Source organism: Phyllostomus discolor, chromosome 3, assembly GCF_004126475.2.
Source record: "Phyllostomus discolor isolate MPI-MPIP mPhyDis1 chromosome 3, mPhyDis1.pri.v3, whole genome shotgun sequence".
Classification (NCBI taxonomy): Eukaryota; Metazoa; Chordata; class Mammalia; order Chiroptera; family Phyllostomidae; genus Phyllostomus; species Phyllostomus discolor.
The window spans coordinates 45,601,766-45,608,857 of record NC_040905.2 but is presented as its reverse complement, the minus strand read 5'-3'; positions in this window follow the sequence as shown (position 1 = coordinate 45,608,857).

The window sequence follows — 7,092 nt, the reverse complement described above, 5'->3', positions numbered from 1 at the left end:
AAACAATGTCATTGAATCCAATGGAGCAGGGATTCAAAAGTTCTCTCCCCCTCTTTCCTCTTCCCCCCTTCCCCTCCCTCCCTCCCTTTCGGTTCCTCTCCTCTCCATGTATATCTCTATCTTTCAACTCAGGGTTTTTTGTTTGTTTGTCTGGTTGGTTGGTTGATTTTGGTTTTGGTTTTGTATTGACTTCATTCTCAGACAGGCTCTTTCTTCATTATGATGCCCTGGGTATGCTGGTCCTAGTCAAGGACGCCCACGCACAGACTGGGTTTCACACCTACCCTTAGGGCGGAGCTAGAGAAGTCAGATGACCAATGTGAACCAGAGATCCCAACTTTCCCAAAAGAAGAGGCATTCTGTTTCCCAAGAAAGAGAAAGGGGTTAGGCCAAAACCACAGATCTACTACAGTTGTTATTCCGAAAATGTTGATGAAAATCTGCAAGAAAAGACTTCAGAGAAGCTTCATGGAGCATGCTTCAAGTTCTAGCAAAGCAAGCCTCAGTGTCCCACTATTCTTCCCTCTTCATGGAATTAATACACATTTTATTTGCAGAATCCTTTACTGCCAGTTTTTTACTATTAACTGAAGGCTAACACAGCACAGTGTTTCCAAGATTCAATCTCCAGTTCATGTTGTTGAAATTGCCACGTTAAATGACGACTTCACCTTGTGTGTTAGTTACCTACTGCCATGGAAAAGATTACTCCAAAACTTAGGAACTTAAAACAACAACAAATAATAAATTACAAGATAATCAACCTCACAGTTTCTGTGGATCAGGGACTCAGGAGTTTTAGCTGGGTAATTCTGACTCAGTCTCTCAAGAGGTTGTATAATGGGGTACAGTGTGGGGGTCCCAGAAAATAGCAGAGCATATTCCCCACAAACCTTAATTGGGAGGGAGGGAGGAGTGGATGATATGTTGTTTAAGATACCTCCATAACAATGGCAAGTTAATAGCTGTGCTGCTGTGCCAGGCAACAGTGTATGTGACTTTAAGAGTGTCTAGTGACCTGTGACAGAGCCAGGGGAAGCAGATGCCCCTGAGTCACGGAGAGCTCTTGCCCTGACTAAAGATGGCAGCCAAAAGAAGGTAAAAGATACTGGGGAACTGGCAAAAGTAGCACATCATACAAAGGGCCAGATATGAGGTCACATAGGAAGTTCTGGGCCACCAAGCATTTAAAATAAGGGCGAACTGAAAGAGAAGGGGATTCCACCCTGAGGTCTGAAAGAGAGGAGGGAGAATCTCTGCAGGAGGAAAGGGTGTAAGGAAAGAGCTGATGGAGTGGTGTGGCGACCTGCCTAACTGAGCACGGATTCCTGGGAGATGCTTAGAGCTGAACTGTGACTGGGAACACTGGGCTGCAGACTCCTGCTTCTCTGAAGGACGTACAGGGAAGCCATTCTCTTGGGACGTGTGCCTCCCTGGACTCCACTGTGACACAGTGCAACATGGCACATGTTTCCCTGAACCATTGCACGGAGGCTGAGAACAACACACCCCAGATCCTGAAGGAGAGAGCGGCTGTGAGAGGATGGTGACTCTGAAACCCACAAGGGCACATTCCAGAGAGGATGGAGATCTGTTTGTGCAGCTGGCTTAAGGACAGATAAGGACACGGGGAACTTCTGGGCATGGTTTTGGCTTGTAGTCTTTTGGGGAGCAGGGGAAGTGCCAGGTCTTGTGGGAGAGGAGGGCTCTGAGCAGGAGTGCTGTCAGCCTCCTGAGGTCGGAACCCTGTAAGTAAAAACCCATTTCCTTCAACACTAATTGTTGGGGCATGTATCAAGGTGCCACGTGGCCGAGCCCCAGTTTGCTTGGTTACAGTGTCAGTCATCTGAAGGATTTTTTTGGAAGCTTGGCTAATGCTGGAGGATCTGATTCTAAGGTAACTTCTAGCCCTGTTGGCAAGAGACCTGAGTGTTTTGCTGGCTGTTGGCTGAATCCCTCCGTTACTTGCCACATGGGCCTCTCTACGCAGCTACTTGTGGAGACTCACAACATGGCAGCTGGCTTCCCTGAGAGACAGGGTCGAGCCCACACAAAGAGGAAGAGGCCAGAATGTCTTTTTCACTTAATCTTGTTAGTGACACTCTGCCTTTTATCCATTAAAAAGTTACTAAATACAGCCACATTCAAGGGGAGGAAAATTAAGCTTCACCTTGTGAAGGGAAGAGTCCACTCTCTGACCTCAAATTATTTTTATTACTCCCATGTGCAGAATACATTCCCTTCCTCTCAAGAACCCCAAAGTCTCATATCTTTAGAACATTGGCTTGAGATCCAGAATGTTGGCATCTGAATTAGCTCTTGATATGCATGAGGCTCCTTGGATATATGGTCCTCATATGATGTGGGACATAGGATAACCATTACATTCAAAAGGGGTGTGAAAGGGTCTGTAGCAAGTGCAGAATGTAGCCAGGCAAGTGATGGAAGTTCCTTGATTAGGTTACAAAGCCTGAAAATAATCTTGATGGCTGTCTGGGCTTTTGGTCCTACTTTCTGATTCATCTTTCTTTTTTTTATGAAAAGTAATATGTGTTTGCAGATGAGTAGATTTTTCAGTCTGCTTTCTACTTGTAGGATTTGGGGGTGCAAAGACCTTTTTAAATTTGGTGCTATTCCTGTCCCTTTCAGTTCAAACTAGCAGTGTTTCTGCTAATATAATTCTGATAAAACTGTTGACCCCATGTGCATCTCACTGAGGTTCATGCCACTAGACAAAAACCACACTCACCAGTCTCTTCAGGGTATCTTGGGCTTCTGTTAAGGGAGGACGCCCTTAGAAACCCTTCAGTTTAAGTGAAAGGGTCTGTCAGGAACACCCTTAAAATACTGAGTAGACCTGTCTCACTGCCAGATACTCTGAGGCACCGCAGTAGATCTTCCTAGGGCCTTACGGGATTTTACACTCAACCTTGGTTTCATGTTTAGATGATGTTTTCCTGAGAATGCCTGGGCTTGATCTCTGCCCGAAAGCCAAGTCTTCATTTCAGTGTCATTCGCTGCCTAGAGAGTCTGGGAATTTTTAAAAACAATCAAGCCATGGCTCCTTTATGTTTAACAGCCTTTCCTTTTGCTGATCTTGCTCCTTTCACATTTTAATAGAGCAGAAAGATGAAGCTGGAAGGCACCCCGACATCCTCACTGGAAATCCTAGTTAGACTGCCCATTTATTGGGTGGGCCCAGCTTCTACCGTCTGCGTCACTGCTGGCCGTTGTGTGGCTAATATTTCTGCCGGGACATGACAGGGATGTCGTGTCTCCTGGTTTCCAGCGAAATTGTCCTCACTGTCCTTTAACCGAGCTTCCTCGAGTCTGTGCTTCTGCAGCTTTCGAGGTACTCGATGCTTTCACTAACCCTGCCTTCAGAGTCGTCGCAGCCTCTGCCTACTGCCTGATGCCACAGTCACGGACACTTTACAGGGGTTTGGCACAGCAGCACCCCACTGCCGGGTATCAAAATTGGCATTTATATCTGTTGCTGTGTAGCAGTTGACAAACACTTAAAGGAGGCGTGCAGTTCAAGTTTTGATAGATAGCGCCAAACTTCCCTCCAAAGTGGGTACACCTGTATGAGTGTCCACTCCTCATAACTCATCTCAATATTAATTACTAATCTTTCTCAATTTGGTAGGGTCTTTTAACTTGTACTTAATTACTTCTGAGGTCAAATAAAATGACCATTTTATATCTTCTGGTGAGAGCCTCTTTATATCTTTTGGCTTGTTTTCTTTCTCTCATGATTTGTATGGGTGATTTTTAAATTATAGGCAGTAACCTGTCCTGTATATTGTGAATATTTTTTCTTAGGCCATTGACTTTATTTTATCTTTATTTACATGGTATTTTGTCTCACAGTGGTTTTAACTTCTTTTGAGACCTAATTTGTCCATCTTCCTCTTATGGCTTTAGGATTATCTTGATTAGGATTGAAATATAGTAAAAACTCTCCTTTTTACCTAGTCCTCGTATAGTTTTGTTTCTGAGTTGCACGCTTTGCTGCAGCTGATGTTCACTTTTGTGTGTAGTTAAGGGAAGGCTGTGGGGACAGAGTGGAGTCAGGGAACATGTGAAACGGAGTCACTTTAGGCAACATTACAAAGGTTGGGGCTTGGGGAAAGACTCTGTTCTTGCTCCAACTAGCCTGGGGACGTAAACTTTCTGAACTTCCCAGTCCTGTGTCATTGCCTGGATATGCATCTGGACAAACACCAGATCTCCAGATAGCCCTCTGATTAACCCCATGAAAGACTCATGTATCCAAACCACCTAACATCCACCTGACACGCATTACCCAGACCCCTAGCCACAACCAGACCCCCTGGTGCTAGTGCTCTGGACCACCTGGCATCCATCATCCAGACTGCTGACACCTGATGGATAACTGTCCCAGACCGATTCATTTTAGCAAGTGTCAGGATAAGTTTTTCTTTAACACACTTATTTAGACAGTATCTGTGAGAGGGGACCGAGTAGGAAATTTATCTTATTTATAGCTCAGGCTTATAGATAGATAGTCGATCAGTCATTCAAGTGTTAGTTACAGGGAATAAAATCTACTCCAGCTGTTTTTGGCAGAAATGAATTAACTGCAGGGTAAGGGCCGAAGAACTTGACTCCTGGGTGAAATTCCTGGAGCAAGTGCCCCTTTCGTGACCAGGAAGCTGTATGCTGACCAGAGAAGCCTGCACTATAGCTGCTGACTCTGGAGTCACACCAATTCAGCGCCGGTCCGCACCAGTAAAAGGGATACCTCGTACCCTGTCTCTGTCAGCACTTAACTCACTTCTGAATTCAAGTGTTAAGTAACCACCTCTATTTAAGAAACCAAAAAACCTTGGAATCCCAGCAGCAAGGGATTCTGGGAAATGTACCTTTCCGCCTCCGTTACTAGGGGGCAACACACTAGGTAGGAGGTTGAAATGGCTGGAGCTGAGCGAGTGAACTGAGCGTCCTCAGAGACAGAGCTGCAGTCAAATCAGATGCAGTCAATTCAGATGAGCGGACAGCCTAGGGTCCCGGCAGACAGGTGGGCAAAGCAGCCTAACTCCTGAAGCGTGAGCAGTCTGTGGCAGGGAGGGAGCACCGGACGCTGGATGTGGCTCCTCCCTCTGACTACATTTCTGTCCTCTCACGACATATCCAGAAGCAATCCTGACATTTTTATGAATTCTGCCCCTGCATTCATGAAAACTGAGAGTGAGCTCCAGTTGGCACAGGAGCACTACACTGTCCTTTTCCAGAGAGGGTTTGGAGTTAAGTCAGTCTGCTCTGGCAACTTGGCAAGTGTTTGTCCTTTGCTAAGATTAGCCATAGAAACAACTCTCGGACTCCCTTACCTTGTAAACAGTGCTATCGGGGGGCACCTCTCTCTCCTTCAACTCTCCACCTGTCCCTGTTTCACCTGTTTCTACTGATGAAAAATATTTATATAAATTGGCTATTCATTTAATCTGTTAGTGCAGACCAAGTGCTAAAGAAAATTCCAAATCCATCTGGAAATCTTTTGGTGACCAAAGGCTGCTGTGATGCCACAAAATGTAAAGATCACAAGAAGCTAAATTTCTAAGACAGGGCGTCAAACTCATTTATACGGGGGGCCACATCAGCCTCACAGTTGCCTTCAAAGGGCCGAATGTAACTTTAGGACTGTATACATGTAACTACTCCTTAACTAGGGGCAAGGAGTTCGGTGCCAACCCCTAGTAGAAACATGGTGCTGGGCTGGATAAAACAAGGCAGAGGGCCGAATTCGGCCTGCGGGCCTTGGGTTTGCCACCTGTGTTCTAAGACTTCTAAAACCCTAATCTCGGGGGATCTAAGATGGCGTCGGAGTAGGAAGGAGCAGATTTGGCTTTCCTCTGCTCAGGGGAGAGAGTCCTGACCGATCTTTGGAGTAGAAAGGCAAGCAACCAACATATTTCAGCATTTTTGAGAACGGAGGACCAAGGATTGTGGCAGAACTGAAAGAACAGGGAACAGATCCTAGGAGGAGTGCTGCATGAAGGCAGGCTCCCGGGACAGGCGTGTGGTCCCGGGGCTGCAGCCCCAGGCCCGGGGGCCGCGGCTGGGTTTGCCGTAGGGTTAGTGGGAGAGAGCCAGGTCGGCTGCTCCCTCCCCAGCTGAGCAAGGTCTGGGCGGCTCTGGGAGGAGTCCAGGTGCTGGCGGGCACACCGGTGGCGAGCAGCTTTGGAGGCGGTGAACGCCAGAGCCGAGTCGCGCTGCGGACCTGGACTCCCAGGGTCACCGTTCTGGCTGGAGCTTTGGTGGTGAGAGAAGCTGGGCCACTGTGGAGCGTGGCGGGCTCGATCGGGAGGAATTTCCAAAGAGGAAGGAGTGAATGGACACAGACACTGTTTGGGGAATTCTCCTGAAGTGATCAGTGGCTCTGGCCTGTCTGCTCCCCAGCTGTGAGCGCGCAGGCTGTGGCCAGGCCACGCCCGCCCGCGGGGGCACCAGCGCGCGGCCTTTTGGCTGTGCGAGCAGCAGACGGGCCACGCCCGCTCACGGGAGCGCAGGTCGCGCCGGGAGGCGGACAGGCCGCGGAGCCAGTGCGAACCCCACGGGCCTAGGAAGAAAAGCCAAACAAGTCATCCTTCAGCCTGCCTCAGCCAGCAAGAGCAGAAAAACCAGTTTGGCCACTTTGAAATCAAGAGACTTTTAAATTTGATTCTATTTTTTTTAACAAATTTTAATTTTTTAAGTTTTATCGTTTTTATTCTCTTTTGATTTCTTTTTCCTCTCTTACCTGATTTCTTGTTTTATTCCTTCCTCCTTCCTGTCCTCCAATTTTATCTCTTCTTCCTGCCTTCGTCTGCCTTTTCTATTTTTTTCTTTTTAAAATTTTTTCCTAAATACCTACAAGTGAGACAAAGTCCTGGATCGGTGAAAAGACCAAAGTTGAACCCAAAGAAGGGGCATCACAACAGCTGGGACAGTGAGATAAATGTCACTCTGCTATTACAGAGAACCTGCAAGTTATTGCATATTTGTATTATTATTATTTTTCCAGTGTTCCTACATCTTTTTTTTTTTTAACAATATTTTTATATCCCTCTTATTTTTGTATAGCCTGCT